At 35.5% G+C, this 19763-nt stretch overlaps 1 long non-coding RNA gene across 1 annotated transcript; it reads right to left on the bottom strand.

The window, feature by feature from the left end:
• Positions 1-16588: 16588 nt before the first annotated feature.
• Positions 16589-17742, bottom strand: LOC124532798. Its single transcript, XR_006966668.1, has 3 exons — positions 17646-17742; positions 17143-17307; positions 16589-16767 (listed from the first exon to the last, which is right to left on the bottom strand). It is a non-coding gene; the product is annotated as an uncharacterized LOC124532798 (long non-coding RNA).
• Between the last annotated feature and the right edge of the window lie 2021 nt (positions 17743-19763).

Below are 19763 nucleotides of genomic sequence, written 5' to 3'. Positions count from 1 at the left end.
TCACCTGATGGAGAGTTACCACCTCCACCCGTGTACATCTGCACCAGCGCGGCGTAGAGTGCGTTGCCGGCCTCTAAGTAATGAATCATTAACGAGTTTACTTTCAAGACATGTGAACGAGGCTGCATTTTCATATTATATTTGAATGTAAATATTTATAGGTTAGTCTTTAAATTTAAAATAACAGTGAATCAACTTGATTATGTTTACAAAGGCTTCAATATTATTCAATATCAACATATATTTGTGTCTGGCTAGACCCTAAAAAATAATAAGCGAAGCTTACTTACATTTTACCCACGCCGATCCACAAAACGTGGTGTATTAATTACTACACCAGTAGAATGAATATTCATTTTTACTTATTTGGTTTATTTTTATAAAATATTATTGTCCTGAAGTTAAAAATCAAATTAAATTAATAAAATTGTCATTACATGCGCGATTCTCTTTTCTTTTTTTTAATAATCAGTTTACGCGGGAAATCGTCTTGTATTATTTTATACAGCCATATCAATGACGTTCTAAAATCGATTACACTTTCATGAAATCGGATACACTAAAATATATGAGTTTATTAAAGATATAATTATGATATAAATGTATTAAAATAAAGAATTTTATAGTGGTAGTGCAGTCGAATGGGCCGGCACGCCCGGGGAAGTACCACTCGTTTCGTCCGGTAAGTGAGAGTTCCGGAGGCCCGATCCCTCTCCCCCCAAAACGTGGTTGTGCAGAATTTGGTGACATTACCCTAGGAGGATACCATCAGCGACTGCGGTGGAGAATCCCTCCCTGGGCATCCATGCTCAGGACGTACACCACCTGAGCAGGGATGTCCAGGCTGCCCTCCGAATTCTGGGGGGGGGGGTCAATTTTGCGCTCGCCACTGTTCGGGGCAAGCGGAGTAGGCATCATAAGGCAACCCCTACCACACTCGCTGTGGATTTCTGCAACATAAGGGGACTCAACTCCAACTTGAATGCCGTTCACTTACACCTTGAGACGGCGAAGCCGGCCTTGCTCTTTCTTACCGAGTGTTGTAAATAACTAAATATCGATAGGCACACGAACACACCGCCATCACAACAACACGAACGCCATCTTTTGGCAGCTATGTGAAGTAATGTTCGTTCGTTCTTTTGTTGTAATAAAAAATTCAGTCGTTGACAAATCCGTGGCAAGCAAGCTGTTTTATTTTTTCTCACACCGAGACCCAGATATCTTCTGCTGCCGATATGTCTTTTCTCTCTTACCCCTGGTACAAATTGGAGCATACTTTTGTGCCACGAACTGGGGTATGCGTTTACGTCAGAGATTATATCTCTCGACGCCTCGGCAGCCTTGAAGGGCAGGACCTATCAATTATCTGGCTGTGCGTAGACTACGAGGACCATCCGCGAATCTACGCGTGCCTTTATAGGTCCCATATCGGTAATGCCGAAACCGACCGACTGGTTGAGCGCGTCCAATTGGTTACAGATTCCGTGCTGCAGCAGACTCCGTCCGCAGAGATTTTCTGATTCTGGGCGATTTCAATGCCCATCATACAGAGTGGCTTGGATCACGCACCACTGATCATGCGGGTAGATCTGTTCTCGACTTCGCTTTGGCATATAATTTGACACAACTGGTTACCTCGCCAACGCGAATACCAGACGTGGAGGAACATACACCTTCCCCATTGGACCTTCTGCTGACTTCGCATCCGGATGGCTATCAGATTGTCGTCGATCCCCCTCTGGGCTCGTCGGACCACTGTCTCGTCAGTACAGTGCCGGTTACACGGTACTCAAGACCTCGTTTCGTGGGCTGTCGTCGCGTGTGGCACTACAAGTCAGCAGATTGGGATGGGATGCGGTCCTTCTTTGCATCTTACCCATGGGGGTGGGTTTGTTTTTCGATGGATGATCCGAGCGTTGTTGCTGACTCTGTCGCCGATGTGGTGCTTCAGGGTATGGAACTTTTCATTCCATATTCTGCGGTTCCCATTGGTGGCAAGTCCCAGCCCTGGTTTGGTCGTTTCTGTAAAACGGCTTCTCCCCGAAAATGGGAATCGTGATGCCAGCACATTCAGAAAGAAATACAACTCTGCTTCTAGGTCTTTCAAAAACGTGATTGCTCAGGCAAAGTCGAAGTACATTGGCAGAATTGGCGAGGGACTGGTGCGCTTCCCTTCAGGAACACGTGCGTTCTGGTCTCTCGCTAAGTCTGTCTTAGGGAATTGCTGTCGGCCTTCCTTTCCATTTTGTACAGGGACGGTCAGTCATTGGCCCATACCGCGAAGGAGAAGGCCGATCTTTAGGGTCGAGGTCCGAGGAAAGTCACTACCATCAATCCCGCGGTGTGATACGACGATGCCGGGGGTTAAATTTCGGTAAAGTACAGTTCGAAAAGCACGTCTTTCTTTGGACATTCACGAGTCGAGTGGACCCGATGGCATCCCTCCAATAGTGCTACGGACATGTGCTCCCGAGCTGGCAAGCATTAGGCGTCGTCCCGAACTTCTTGAAGACTGCTTAGGTGCATCCAATCCCTAAAAAAGGCAACCGCTCAGATTCTGACAATTATAGGCCTATAACCGTCACCTCCTTGCTCTCCAAGATAATGGAGTCCCTTATTAACTGCCAGCTCCTGCGTTATCTAGAGGAAAACCAGATTAGCGATCGCCAGTACGGTTTCCGTCGGGGTCGCTCAGCCGGTGATCATCTTGTTTACCTTACTCATAGATGGGCTGAATCAGTTTAGAGCAAGGGGGAGTCATTAGCAGTCAGTTTGGACATAGCGAAGTACTTCGATCGCGTATGTCACAAAGCGCTTCTTTCGAAGCTTCCTTCCTATGGGATTCATGGGAAATTATGCAATTGAATTACCAGCTTTTTGGCAGATCGGAGCATCAAGGTCGTTGTCGACGGTGCATGTTCTGACTTAAAATTCGTCAATGCTGGTGTTCCACAAGGCTGCGTTCTATCACCCACTCTGTTTCTTCTGCATATCAATGATTTGTTGCAAATCGGGAACATTCATTGCTATGCAGACGACAGTACCGTTGACACCTTATAAACCGGCCGCGCTAATATTTCTCGGGAAAACGTCGAAGAAAACTGGAACAAACTTGTGTCTGAAATCGAGTTTTCTTTAAACGAAGTCTCGAACTGGGGCCGGCTAAATTTATTCCATTTCAACCCCAAAAAGACGCAAATTTGCGCGTTAACCGCTAAAAAAACACCATTTGTCGTAACACCACGATTTGAAAACATCTCGATAGCAGCTACAGGTAGTATCGGAATACTTGGAGTTGATATTTGGAGCCTCGTTCAGTTCCGCGGTCAATTGGAAGGCAAAGCCAAATTGGCTTCAAAAAAACTCGGTGTGCTCAGCAAGGCGAGACAGTATTTCACGTCGGCCCATCGCTTAAAACTTTACAAGGCGCAAATTCGGCCTCACATGGAATACTGCTCTCACCTCTGGGCGGGTGCTTCCCAGTACCAGCTCCTTCCATTTGACCGCATCCAACGTAGAGCGGTTTGAGTTATCGACGATCAAGCCCTTTCCGATCTCCTTGATTCTTTCAATTTGCGTAGAGATGTTGGATCACTCTGCATCATCTACCGAATTTTTCACGGGGAATGTTCCGAGGAATTGTTCGAATTAATCCCGGCTACTGAATTTCACCATCGGACATCTCGTCAAAATTCCAAGTTTCATCCGCACCACCTTGATGTCCGAAAACCCACAACAGCGCGATTTCTTAGACATTTTCTGCCTCGCACAACCACTTAGTGGAACCAGCTTTCGCCGGCGGTTTTTCCGAATCGATACGACATGGGAACCTTAAAGAAAAGAGCGTACTCCTTTCTTAAAGGCCGGCAACGCACCTGCAAGCACCCTGGTGCTGCAGATGTCCATGGGCGGTGGTAGTCACTTTCCATCAGGTGAGCCTCCAGCTCGTTTGCCACCTATCACATAAAAAAAGAAGCATTTCTAACATATATTGTTAGAAATACTTCTTTATTATAGGCGTCTATCGTTTAAATGCAATAATATATATTTAGCATTCAAAAGTGAAATAGATTAAAAAACACTAGAATTTAAATTACTTTAAACAAATTACTACCAAACAAAAAATTGTTCAAACTTTGAATTTATCTAAGCATAAATAAATCTACAAATCATACATATTATAGCTACCTACTGACTCAGATGAACTGACGAATCCAAAATAAACACAATGAACATTTTTAACAAATTACAAGTCACGCTCGTTTCACTTAGTGTCCGCGCCTAAAATAAAAAATAGCGGCTTTATTCGATTTCGCGCGCTTTTCAACCGACTTCCAAAAGGAGGAGGTTATCAATTCGTCTGTTTTTTTTTTTTTTTTTTTTTTTTTTTTTTTTATTTTTGTTACCTCATAACTTTTCACTGGGTGGACCGATTTTGATAATTTTTTTTTTGTTTGAAAGGTAGTGCTTCCCGTGGGGTCCCATTTTTTTATTTTTTTTTCCGATGATGGTATCCATGTGAAAACGACATAAGTCTTAAATTTGCATTACGTATATGCGCAACAAATAGGTGAATAACTGAAAATCACGTTAACCAATTTTGATAATTCTTTTTTTATTATAAAATATATACTTCAAGGGTAATTTGGTGAAAGTTTGGTAAGGTTCTGAGCACAGGATCCATGACAAAGTAACGGAACGGAAGGGAACGGAACAATTCTGAGGAGCACGTTAGCGATACTCGGTCGAATCTTTTATTTATAGGTTATTTGGATATTTGAGTCACCTTCCGTAATGTGGTTATGTTTATGTTATTATCATAGTCGAATATTATAATCAACTAGCTACCCACCCCGGCTTCGCACGGGTGCAATACTGATACTAAATATACTACAGAATTTGTTTATATACGACATCACATCGCAAACTTCTAAAATTATCAGTGTTTCTTTACTATATTGTTCATGTTTTATATACACAAACCTTCCCCTTGAATCACACTATCTTTTAAAAAAACCGCATCAAAATCCGTTGCGTAGATTTAAAGATATAGGGACAGAGAAAGCGACTTTGTTTTATACTATGTAGTGATGGAACTCCTATACGGCTCGCAGTTAGAGTGCGATATGGGGCAGAATTTTTTACTATCTTTAATCAAATTTTGTGTATGTGATGTGATGTCATATGATGTGCGAAATATAGTTGGTCTTTTTCAAAGTTTTTTTGCTGAGTTCGATTACAGCTCTTTCGAGGGATCCTTGTAGTTTACGCCGCGTGACGTATTAAATCCGCATTTTCGAAAGTCTATTTTTGCTTTGTTCGCAAGTTTCCTTTGAAAGTGTCCTCGAAGTAGTTTCTGACTCATATAAACGGAACGTTTAATCTATCCATATTAAAAAAAATTAGTTAGTCAACATCAGCTTCACTTAAAATCAAAAAATAAATAAAATTTTAACAAAAAGAAAACCGACTTCAAACAAAACACTATTTTAAAACAAATGAATATGCACGAAAAAGTAATAAAAATAATTGCGTATTCAACATATTTTTTAGAGTCTTCCTAAGTTAAATGAAATGAAAAATATTAGACTACTTAAAAGTCGATTAACGATTATATCATGTAGTTACAATTATTGTTATATTTGGAGTCGGTGTCGGTGGGAGAACCATTACACTTTGTAACGCACCTTTGAAGAGAGTGTATAAATTTAATAATCTGGGATACATTGTTACTGACAACCTTAAAGATGATGAAGATATTGAGAGAGAAACATGCTGGTACATAGATTTGGACGCTGCACTGATACTGTCAAAATCACGCTTTTCAAAGCCTTATTGTACATCATTATATTCGTGTAGTCTATGAACTGATACTACTAAAAAGGCCTACAGTGCCCTGCGTACTCAATATAACAATGCGTTCAGATCACTCTTGCAGCTGCCGCGCTTCTGTATCGCATCAGCGATGTTTGCGCTGGCCAATGTGGACAGCCTTGACGCAATCGTTCGGGAGAAGACCGCTTCATTGCTAAACAAAGTGCGTGGCAGCAGCCACTGTAGCAGTGTACTAAGTGAAATTGCCAACAGCGGAGACTGTCCGTTGATCAGCCAAATGACACAGAGGACTACGTCCTATTTAATTTTAAATTATTAATTGTTGTATAGTTACTAACATAGATATAAGTTTTTAAATTATTTCCTATTTACTAACAATTTTATGGATCAAAGTTGTCCGCGATAAAACATTTGTTTTTTTTTATTTTTTTTTTTTGCGGTTAGATACATTTCGAACCGTTGCACAATAATACTACACATTTCTGTTTTGCGGTAGGATATATGATGAGGGGATGGTATCAACACAGAGGGAATTGCCCAAAGGCGTGTATGTAACTGTCCATTATTTCCAGATTCCAATAAAATTTTATATATCATAATTTCTAAGGGCAGCCAATAATAATATGAGGTTGCCATTAGAGATAAGTAATAGAGAGATACCTGTCTTCCCGCAAATACTTTTACAAATACACTGTAATAAGCCCCTGCTAATCTCCTTTCGGGTTTAAGAACTTTATTTAAAGAATTTACATTCACTTAAAACAATAATACAATTATAAAAATTTTGTTGGGTACTTCGACAATTCGTACGGTACACTCGATGCATAGAAACATAGAACTGTTGCAACTGGAAGTGTTAACATACCTAAGTTAATTTTTATATAATGTTAAAAAATATTTGATATGTAATATATTGTACAGTAATTTATTAACATACTTTCTGTAAATATCTATATTAGTTTGAGGTTCCTAAATATAATTTTGGACATATATTTTTATTTATTAAATAATTTAACTTAGAATGTTATGATTACTAGTAATGTAGGATTTAAGTATTTTTTTTAAATTAGCCATCGTTTTTGCGTCTTTTATATTTTTGGGTAGAGAGTTATACAATTTAGCACCTTCATACATAATGCACTTTTTACCGTATTCAGTACGCGGCTTAAATAAGCTAATGTCATTTGCTGATCGTAATGTCATTTTTTGCTCTTCGTGTTTTTTAGTAAATTTTATTTGAGTGTGTATTTCGCTGTTTAATATTTTTCGTATTAGTACGCAATTAAAATATATATATGATTGGTGGATGCTCATGATTTGGGTTTCCTTATAGATTTTTTGCGTTGGTGTTAAATAGTTATAATGAAATAACAGTTTTATTAATTTATTCTGAGTTATTTGTAGACTTTCTAAATTAGTTTTGGCAGCTGTTCCCCATATTTGTATTAGATAGTCTATGTGAGGTTTGATAAGAGAATTGTAAATAATATAACGCACTTGTCGTGGTAAGCAACGCACAATGCCTCGCAAAAAACCCATCAGAGAAATAAGTTTACCTTTTATTTTATTTATGTGGGGTTTCCATGTCATACCATCGTTCGGGTCGAGCCCGTGGTCAGTATAGGTGCATACTGTGTTGTTCTATTTTAAAAATCTCATACGATCCTTTAGTCTCCAAGTTTTGCATTTTAATAATAAATTCATAGAAGAGGACCCCTTTGTGATAAATTATAACAGTAAATTTAGTGCGGATAGTGTAAAAATCTACGTTTTTTCCCATTTTTAAATGAGCAAAATTATGAACATTGAACTTATAACAGTCATCGTCAAAAATATTATTCAGCGGGTACAAAATGCATGTACCCGATACTGTTTTAACGTACCACGCGCATGTCACGCCATACCTTAATGACGCACGAATGATTAAAATGGAACACCGCAGGCAATTACATCTTGCCACCTTACTCTTCGGTGATATTCACAATAAAACCCCCATGTATCTGTATAAGAAATTGAGCTGGACAAAAGAAAGTAATAAAAGGTACCCTACGAGAGCATCGTCCTATATGCTAAATGTGCCATCGCATCGTTCAGCGGCGTTTCGTGGCAGCTTCCGTTATGCAGCGACGAAGTGCTGGAACAACCTGCCGACTCCGCTTCGGATCCTGAAAACCATTAATTCGTTTCGTGTTAAATATAAGCAATATTTATTTAGTTTACAACTTCAAACACAATAGCACATTTAAAATATGTACATATATACCAGATTTTATTTATTTATTAGTTTTTTGGTCTTTTTTCTTCCGTTTGTTTTTTTTTTTTTTTTTTAGTAATAAATAATAAATTATTTATTAATATACGATTGAACATACAAATGTGTACATATGAAACACAATTCTTCTCCACTATTATATATTGTTAGATTGTATTATTTACCCAATTAGTATGGCTCCGTCGCGTGTACCGTTGTTCCAACATTCGTGCATGCTGCTGCTCCCGAGACGGCTCCCTCATTTATATTTATCGCACAAAGTTTTGTGAAGGTGGTCTAAAAATGAATTTTAGGTTATGACAAGACGTTTTTTTAAAAATTATATTTATTTAATAATAGTGTGCATTAACATACCTTATTAATATTTTTTTCATTTTGTTCTGTGCAAACAAAGCACGTTTCCTTTATCATGAATTCACGAGTGCATGTTACGTAATATAATAATCGTAAAACACTAAAAAATCGAGCATACACCTCTTGCCGTTACCGGCGCGCGTGGCTGTCTGATGACCGGAGGGTGAACACCTGCACTGCTTCACGTGCGCCGATTGTTTTATATATTGTTTATATTCCTTTGTTTTTTTTTTCTCGTATTTTTTTATTTTATTTCTTTTTTTTATGATTATTATGACTTTATTAAGAAATATATACTTCTTATATGTATTATACAGATATCAGTTTCTTTTTTTTTAATTTTAATTCCGTAATTATTATTATGTTAATTCGATGTCTTTGTCGCTGCCCGTCACAGCGATGAATACGACAAAAAGGTGACCATTGAAAATCAGCATTGGGTTTTTTTTTAGGACCCATATTTCGCTGAATGGTCCGCCTGTTTGGGACACGGCATATTTGCAGGCTTTCCATATGTACATGTCTACGCACATAATTGTTTATGGATTTATTGTCATAGTTTTAGTTAGTTCGTAGATTTTTTTTTTTTTTTTTTTTGTTTTTCTTGTTCCTTTTTTATTGTAATACCTGTGCCTGTGTTTCAAATAAATACATTCTTATTCTTATTCTTATTCATCGCTTTGTGCATCGGTTAGTGATATATGTGTTTGTGCTAATGAGTTTCATATTGAAAAAACCAAGCAAGTTCATTGAACTTTAACTTATCTTTTACACGGCACATATAGTTCCTAATATTCACAATCATCATTAAGATATCCGTGGCGCAGTTGTTTACGTTGAGCTTTACATGCGATCATCCTGAGTTCGAGACCGACGAGACACAGTCTTTTTTCTTTTCAAGTGACTTTTAATTGAATATTCTCGACCTAATAATATCTTAACCAATAATGGATTTCTCATGCTGCAAAAAAACTACATCTGAGCCGGGAGGTCCTTTGGTGTGCACATCATGTGACCGCGAATTTCATTCGTCGTGTGTCCTACCCGATTCTTGTATTCTCGATGAACACCTAAAACAATCCTGGCGTTGTTTATCGTGCTCTAATAACTCACCTAAAAACGATACAAATAGTGGGCCTTCCAATAATGTAACTAAACGACAGAGACAAAAAACCAATAAAAATGCTGCTTCATCCGACACGGTAATTACAAGCTCAAATAAGAAAACTATGAGTCAAGTATCAGCATCTTCAGACGATATCCGGCAAATTATAAAAGTCGAGTTTAAGGAAGCTTTTTTGAATTTCCAACATATTCTGGAAGATCTAAAATCTGAAATTACTGTTCTGCAGAAATCCCTTCAGTTTATGAGCGAAAACTATGAAGCCGTAACAAAAAGAATAGATATCGTCGAAAACAAATTTAAGACTTGTGACTCGTTAAAATCTGATTTTAAAAACCTGAGCTCATCTATAGAACTAGTACAGTCTGATATAAATAAGAAGGAACAATGGTCACGCCGATCAAATATCGAAATAATTGGTGTCCCGGAATCTAAAAATGAAAATTTAACGCAGCTATTCAAAAATCTATCCAACCTGGTCAATCACACAGCATGTTCTACCAATGATATCGATTTTATTACTAGAGTTACACCTAAATCTAACGACAGCAAAAAACCTAGGCCAATTATAATTCGTTTTCTTTCCCGTTATAAAAAAGATGATTTTTTAGCTAAACTTCGGGAAAAAAAGCATTTAAAAGCTTCAGATATTGGTTATGCAGGCAACAGTGGTCGCATTTATTTTAATGACTACTTAACTAGTTTCAACAAAATGCTGTTGCGTAAAACTAAGACCTTAGCTCGTGAAAATAATTATAAATACGTTTGGGTCAAGAACTGCTCAATTTTAATTAGAAAAAATGATACTTCTCCTATTTACCATATTAATGCCGAAATTGATTTAAAAAAAATTTAATCTGTACTTACAATTTGTATTTCTCGATGCATACATTTGAATATTTGATTGTTAATCTGTTTTTAAGAATTGTATTGCTATATTTATATAAAATATATCGACCAAATTACATAAGTGGGATTTGGAGAAAGATGAAACTATGCCCATATTCTGGACAATATTTCCACATTATGTTTATATATATGAATACGGGTTGCTTATGTTTAATAATCTTGGTATTATCAACTAGACGGTTACTTTCCTTTGTAACCGTTAGTTGGTTAGCATATAGTTATATTAAGATCTTATGGCTACTAAGGTGAATTTATTTTATCAAAACGTTCGAGGTCTACGCACGAAACTTAACAATTTATACTCGAATGTTCTTCATTCAGATTATGACGTGATTTGTTTGACTGAAACCTGGCTGTTACCGAGCATTCATGATTCCGAATTATTTGATTGCCGTTATACAATTTATCGTTGTGATCGTGATTATTCTTCCAGAAACGATTCTATGGGCGGAGGTGTTCTTATTGCCGTACGTAAGGGAGTGTCTGTTGGCGACGTGGTTATTAAACCTTCTAATAACGTATATTCCTGTGACATATTAAGTTTGTGTGTTAAAATTAAAAATAGCAATAACCAATCTAGATGTAGAATTTACTGCTGCTATTTCCCTCAATGTAGTACACAATGCGATGACCTAATAAATTTCTACGAAAATATCTCCGAAACGCTTATTGTGAACCCTAGGGATATATTTCTGATACTAGGGGATTTCAATATTCCTTTTGCGGATTGGTCAAGATCTAGTGATTCTACGTCAGCTCAAGTACACGGATCTAGTTCTCATGCACTTGTCACATCTATGTCAGCTTTCATGAATTTTAATAATCTGAAACAATATAATTTAATTCCAAATTACCATAACCGTCACCTTGATTTGATATTTAGTAACTCTTTATGCTTAGTTAGCCATTGTTTATCACCATTGGTTAAGGAGGATTTACATCATCCGGCTCTAGACATAGTCCTGAAGGACATTCACTTTAGTACCCTTAAAAATGCTCCCCGTACTATTCGTCTATTTAATAGAGGGAATTATGAAATAATTAACAGTGAACTCTCTCGAGTGAATTGGTATGACCGCTTTCATGGACTGGATATAGAACAAGCAACTAACTTATTCTACTCAATAGTAAACAAAATAATAGATACGCATATGCCTTCGAAAACGCTAATTGGTTTTAATAAATATCCAGTATGGTTTACACCTGCTCTAATAAAGGTTTCCAAAGAAAAGTTGAAATACCACAAAAAATGGAAAATCTATGATAACTATAGCGATTATAGAATTTTCAGTTTTTTACGCGCTAAATACAGGCGCTTAGAGACTGAAAGTTATATAAAATACATAGAGTACGCGGAGATGATTCTAGTCAGAAATTCACGTTACTTTTGGACTTTTGTAAAATCTAAAAGGCAGTCGACTGAATTACCTGACGTGATGTTTTTGGACAGTATCTCAGCCGACAATGGCCATGATATTAGTGACTTATTTAATGGCTACTTTTATTCTTCCTTCGTTCAATCCAATTTTGACACAGTCCGTGGTGTCGATGAAATAAGTAGCCTGGATTCTTATAATAATCACGCTCTTAACTTGGCTTCTGTTGACATTTCATTGTTTAGTGTCCAAAAATATTTAAAACAGCTTAAAATCAATAAAGGATCTGGGCCTGATGGAATCCCACCTCTTTTCTTAAATAAATGTTATAAAACTTTATCTTTACCTTTATATTTACTATTTTCTCTATCTTTAAGCTCATGTACTATGCCTTCTATTTGGAAAAAGTCCTTTGTCGTACCCATCTTCAAAAATGGTAATAGACATGACATAAGAAATTATCGGCCCATTTCAAAATTAAGTTGTATACCTAAATTATTTGAGTTAATTATTATTATTTAAAGTTATGATATGATTTCTCCTTTAATACGTCATTTAATCTTAAGAGAGCAGCACGGATTTGTCAACAGAAGGTCAACTGAAACGAACCTTTGTGAATTTACGGACATTGTTCTCGAGGCTATGGACGGAGGACATCAGGTAGATGTCGTGTACACCGATTATTCCAAAGCATTTGATAAGATTTCTCATAACATTCTTATTACTAAGCTACGGTCTATCGGTGTGCATGGCGATCTACTTCGCTGGATAGAGTCATATCTAAAAAATCGTAGTCAAGCTGTTACTGTAAAAGGGTACTGCTCTTCATTTATTCCGGTACCATCCGGAGTCCCCCAAGGATCCCATTTGGGGCCCTTATTGTTTAATATTTACATAAATGATATCGATAAAGTGTTTAAAAATTCTAACTTTTTATTATTTGCTGATGACAACAAAATTTTCAAAATTATACGTAATAATGAAGACTGTAAGCAACTACAGTGTGACATAAACTCTTTATATAATTACTGTAAAATTAATTCTCTTTTCTTAAATATTAAAAAGTGCAACGTTATTACATTTAGTCGTAAAAAAAACATTATTAAATACGACTACTATTTAAATGGTGAGATACTAAATAGAACTACATTGGTAAAGGACTTGGGTGTTTACCTGGATTCTAAATTACTCTTTGCTGAACACATTGATAAAATTACATCCAAAGCTTACAAAATGCTTGGTTTCATATTGAGGATTTCCAAGGAGTTTAAGCATGTTTCAACGTTTGTATTACTATACCAATCACTCGTAAGACCTCTTTTAGAATATGCTTCTACTGTTTGGAGTCCTCAGTATACAGTTCATATAGGTAAAATAGAAAGGATACAACAAAAAATCATAAAACATTGCAAATTTAAGTCGTGCAGTAACCCGCAAACTTTAGAGCAGTATCAATCGTGTTATAATAGACGAATCGAACGCGATCAGGTCATGTTGTACAAAATTCTTCACAATTTGGTAGACTCGAACTATCTTCTTGGTGATCTTAATTTTAATTGTCCTAGAATCAACTCAAGACACAAACCAACATTTAGCTTACCAATAACTAGAACAAAATTCGCAAGTAACCGTTTTGTCTATAGAAGCTGTAAGCAATTCAACAATTTGTTCAATGAATTTGACATATTTTATCTTTCTCTCCCCAAATATAGAAAGTCGATTGAGGCTGTATTAAGCGATAACATTGTGTAATCTTATATCTCTTAGTGTATTGTTTTAAATATAATCTATTAATGTGAATTATTGTGTGAATTTATTATTTTTAATTTACTATATTATTTACTGCCTTACTTAATTTTTAATTAGTTAATGTCAATATAATATGTCTATCTATTTTTAAAGTTCGATTTAATTTAATTTAAATTAGCTTTGAAGATTGTTAAATTTAAAATTTTAATTAAATTTTAATAATAATTATTTGCATCTATACTGTAACTGTAAAAATTGTATGAATTATTTAACATAGGAAACAATTTAGGTTTAAGTAATAGTTTTTGTGTCAAATTTTTTATGTATTCAATAGTTACTGTATGTTTCCAAAATAAATAAATAAATAAATAAATAAATAAATAAATAAATAACTAAATCCCGGTATCCAATATTAATCCCAAATATTTTTCTTCATATACTCTATTAATTTGTTGATTATTTATCACTAATGATAATGATTGAGGTACTTTTTTATTTTTAGCGGCAAAAATAATGTAATTAGTTTTTGCTGTGTTTATTGTCAAAAGATTACTCTGGAACCACAGATTTAAAAGATTTAAGTCATTTTGTGCATCTTGTAAAACACTTTCAATTGATTTTCCATAGTAGAAGAGGCTCGTATCATCAGCGTACAAAGTAATATCCCCTATTAATCCAATTTTATTAATACTATTTATGTAAATTATGAACAACAAAGGTCCAAGAATGGACCCTTGGGGAATACCAAAGGACACTGCACGCGGTTGGCTTTGTGTTTGCCCTATTTTAACAATCTGATATCGATTTGACAAGTAAGACTTAAAAATATCATAAGCTGTTCCAGTAACACCTATGTCAGTGAGTTTATTCAGTAACAAATCATGGGAAACAGTGTCAAACGCCTTTTTTAAATCAATAAATATACCTAAACAATATTGCTTATTGTCAATACTTAATTTTAGTTTTTTAACCAGATCTATAGTAGCTGAAAGTGTATTACATTTAGACCGAAACCCATATTGTTTTTCATATATGAAATTTTGCAAATCTAAATATTTTTCTAAACGAGTACAGAGAATTCTTTCGAAAATTTTTGATACAACCGGAAGAACAGAAATTGGACGGTAATTACCTTCGTCCAATTTACATCCTGATTTATAGACAGGAGTTACTCTCTCTAATTAAGCTAATCTCCTTTGATAATTACAACCGAAATAAGTAGTGTATACAAATGAAAAGAGTAATATCACCAACCTGTAATAATGTTGAACGGTGCTGTGGATCAACAGACGTTTTGAAAATCCAATATTGGACGGAATCAAATTCCTCGAAATCTGTCCGATGAACTTCACCGTCTGGCGCATCTTCGCCGACGGTGAACTGGCGCAACTTATCGCTGGTGCTGTCCTCATCGGCGTGTACACCACGTTACACGATTGTGTTGTTGCAATTACATCATTCAAAAATTTAAACGAGGAGCAGAGCATGCGTCCTCAGCTTAAGCAAATGTCAGACATGACATTTGTAAAGGCCTTGTTGTGTGTGTTAGACAATATATTCAAGTGTACGATTGTTTTGAATCAAAACTTATTCGATGAGGTAATACAAAAGAAATTTATCAAAAAATAATGACCTTAAGTTTCATTTCTACTTACCCCGTAATGATATGATATACTATATACTATTATTATTGTTCTTTAATGATAATTAAACATGACTAAATTACATACCTAAACTATTATTAACCTTTTCTTCAAAATATATTTAATTTATAAAGACTCGAAAAATGCCACATATTCTTGTTTCCATAGTTCTACAAGATTCTATAAATGGGTTTTCGAATAAAGATATCTCAATTCATGTTAGTCTGATCTTAAATTTATTTATGAAAAGATATTCTTGTTTAGTTTAAAATCTGAGAAAAAAAGAATCTGATTTATTATCATATGCAGACGATTAGCTAAATCCACTTCAAGGAGGTTAAATACAAATATTTTCACCTATAAATTTGCAGTGTTACTTATATATATTTTAATCTTATAATATCAAAAAATGTTAATATTCATAAGCCCTATTCTACATAAGATGATCTTGGTTTGATTTAATTATTACAACATTAACGAATGTACTTATGGGTATAAAATCTAAGATGAGGGTAGTTGCACAGACAGTAGTTTCTTGTTGGGCCATCTTGATATCATCTACATTACCAATCGTTAAAGTAATATCAGACGATTCATTCATTCATTCGAGTGAATGTTCTTTTGAGTGAATGATTAATTATTCTTTCATTCTATGTGTAAACATAGATTGAAAGAAAATAATAAATATGTGAACATACGGCTTAGCACGTATGACGTAAAAAAGAACACTTATCCGTAGTTTCTTTCAAATATGGCATTTGGTAAAACTAAAACAGCAACGTATTTTGATCGTTCCACTTGAACACCATTTAGCCGCGACGTTTGACGTAACGACCGTCTGCGTCGACGTAACAAACGCTGCAGTTTGAGACAAGTGGCCAAATCCAAGTGAACGTTCACTCTGTGTTCAGAATGTTCCTTTTTCGTTCATTCTGAGTAGGAATGAAAGATGCCGTGAAAGATAAACGTCGTTGAATCAGTTAACTGATGAACTAATTCCGCACTTTTGTTTCATTTTTTGTTCAGCGTGTCACTTTGAGTGAAAGATGCAAAATGAAACACGAAAATGAACAAAAAATGAACCGTCTGATTCCACTTTTAGTCCTTGCTTCGAAAAATAAATTTGGTGTACATTGCATTCAAAACTGATTATAAAAAGTCCTAAAATAATGTTTACTTTGCTTTGACACTTTTTATATTAAAGAAGGTCTAAGAATCAAACTACAATGTGGTATATCAAGCCACTTGTTAGTTTTAGATAGGGAGGTTTTTAAGTGTCTCAAGATTTAAATAAAACGCAAGGTTTTTCTCAACACCATTTAGTGTGTCCACGAGGTAGGACGTTCTTAGACTAAATTTATTTTCATCAAAGTCAAGTATATTATTTAATTACACAATATTTAATTGCACAAAATTATTTTTTTGCGAGTTTATTCACTTCTCCCATCTCTTTTGCATACACTGTATCATTATAACAAAGTAGGTAGTTATAAAGCTTATCGTCTGTAACAAACGTTATTAAATTAGAAAACAATTTTCTATGTCTATCTATATACAAAGGGTTATTGGTAATTCGACGTACATCCGTTAGGAGATGATATGGGGGACTATTTGCAATATTTTTTTCTTCTGATTTATAAAAACGATTAAACACTGGTGGTCTTAAATTGACGTAAGATTTTAAATTAGTCTGTTGAGTTATTTATATAATTTCCTCGCGAGCAAAGCCGCGGGCTGCAGCTAGTATATCATAGTCCCTCACTGAGAATGGGTTCCCTCGGCCCATATAAATCAAGATAGCAAATTTGCCATTTATAATATTATCGTAGGCTCCCGTTATTAATGCTTTAAATAAACAACGTATTCAATTATAACAACCTTTGTGAGAAGTGATCTCTGAATGGTGACAAGGCCCAGAAGAGACATCGTCGGCTGGTTGAGACGAATCTGTTTGAACATCAGGTCCAGTTCTAAAGGGATCGACATCCCAACTGGCGTCATATTAAATTTCAACTTAATCAAAAGTATTCGCATCGCTTTGACCTTCAAAAAAAATATTTTAAGCTATGTGTAAGATTTGTCTTTTGGTCATGCAAGCCCTTATGGGTAGGTATGACGAGAGTGCCGATGTAACTGCAGGTACGAGGAATGACATCTAACTTTCTAAGGTTGGTGGCGTCTTGGCAATGTAAGGTTGAACAGTTTTGACTTACCAGTGTCAGTGGTGACCACATACCATCAGGTGTTATTTGCCCCTCCGTCTAAATACGCCATAAAAAAACTTCAAAGAAATTGAAGACAGTCAGTACTCATAACTTTTGCACAATGTTTTTAAAATCAACGGGAATATTGGAAAATAAAACATTTTATAATCAATTTACCTCCGCACTTATTTGATTCCACGGTTCAATGAATACAACAGCCGTAGAAAAATGCATAACACACCAGAACACGTGAACAAATACAGCCAAAGTGTGATGCCTTGCGCCTGCTTTAGAAATGAGAGAACGAAAAAAAATATATACCAAAAATTCTTAATTCGACTGAAATAATTAAGAGTAATAAAACGAGTCCCAGGTGTAACACATACAAGTAAAATATGAGTAGTCAATTAAATTGAAGAAAGACATCGTCATGAACAGAGAATTCGCAGAAAATAAAATAAATATGATGCTCTCCCGGATCTCGCTCAGTCCCTTCACAGCTTCGCAAACAGACACATAAGCCTTCGTAAGGTGCCGGAAACGTATCAGTGACAAACGGCACGCCGCCCCTGAAATATTATTTAAGACAGTATTACGATATTAATATTTATTTATCGAATTTATATTGTATATCTAAATCGAGAACGCATCGAAAAAATCAACAGTTAGAAAAAACTAAGTATAATGAGGACATGATCGCTACATACTTACCAGAACTTGACTTGTCTACCCATTCCCTTAGCTTCAGACTCACCGTCTGCAGGATGCAATATACGTCAAAATTTATAAGCATATTCTCCATAAAGAGTAGATATATTCTGCTGAACTCCAAAAAAATCATAGTGTCGAAACCTAGCACTAAAAAAAGTCTCGTATGAATTGTTAGACCTGACAAAAAATCAATATATAAATTGCGGATATTTAGCTATCCGCCAGTACCCATGCGGAATGATTAGGATTTCCAAATCCATCCGCAATATAGTCCTTTTAGCTTGGCAGACTTAAAGATGGGCCTAGTGATAAACAGTCACCCAAAGTGCTATGATCTTGTTATATATTATGCTAGGTTTTCTGTTTACACTGACTCATCGTACACCACTGCACTTCCTTCCAAACGTAACACAACCGCATTAAGTGTTGCTGCTTAACTGTAGAACCCATAAGCATACAATAGATCATCAGTTTTGCTTGTCCGGATTTGAACCGTGACATGTATTTTAAATGCAGTTATATTACTGGGCAACGACTCTCCCGAAATTGAAAACTACCGATTCAAAGAACTCACGTCCATTTTTTCCGAAGGCGATATATTTAGAAATTGCAGTAAGCCCCATTATTAAAATTAAAATTATTGCATTAATAAAAATTAAAGCAAATAGAATTTTGTTTCGTTTTAAATCCGTTTTGCCATTTAAATCGTAATTTATCTGAAATATGTGTATGTATTAGAATACAAGTCTTGCTACAAAACAACTTTGCTTTAATACTACAGGTATTTAAACGATAGTTTATAAAAAGCAAATAAAAAGCAAGGTAGACATATCTGCCTAATTTGCTTTTTATTTTTATTTGATGAATATAAAGCCTCGCGAACAAGACGTTTGTAGGTAATGTCGAAATATCGAGCTCCACCAAATAAAAATAAAAAACATGGTCTATATCCCGTCGCAAATACTTGCAGTAATATAAAGCAAAGTTGTTTTGTAGCAAGTGGTTTAATTTTAAAATTACTAACATACAAAAAAACTACATTTACAGTGATTACACTATAAAACAAATATATTGAATTTTATCATTGCGGAAAATTATAATATTACTTTATAGAGTAAATTAGAATGTTTCGCTATATATTTGATGCGGTTGATGCTCCCGTAAGATCCCACTCCGGTTACAAACATTATTGCTGACACAGTGATAATGTTTCCAACAGGAAACGATGAATACACCACGTAAAACTCAACAATACTTTGGTACATCCATACTGCTCCACAAATATCTAAAATAAGGAAAAAATAAATTTCAGCGAAGTGGTAAATAAGTTTATCGTAATTAAACTACGTTCCATATCATTAGTAGAAAATCACTGGACAATAGCAGAAAAACTTATTTCTCGAATAATCTTACGCAATCCGCGTGTAAGAATACAACTTACGAGTGCAGACCGATAGGATGTAACCGTATATAGCGACTCGTCGGGATACAGTAACTATGTAGCCTCCACGGTCGTGAGCGAAGCGTAGCGGAGCAAGCCCCAGGGCTCGCGACAGGCGCAACACGACGGCCAACGCACCCTGA

The sequence above is a fragment of the Vanessa cardui genome, chromosome 10, assembly GCF_905220365.1.
Source record: "Vanessa cardui chromosome 10, ilVanCard2.1, whole genome shotgun sequence".
Lineage (NCBI taxonomy): Eukaryota > Metazoa > Arthropoda > Insecta > Lepidoptera > Nymphalidae > Vanessa > Vanessa cardui.
The sequence above is the reverse complement of the archived record's forward strand: the minus strand, read 5'-3'. Positions and strand labels throughout refer to the sequence as shown.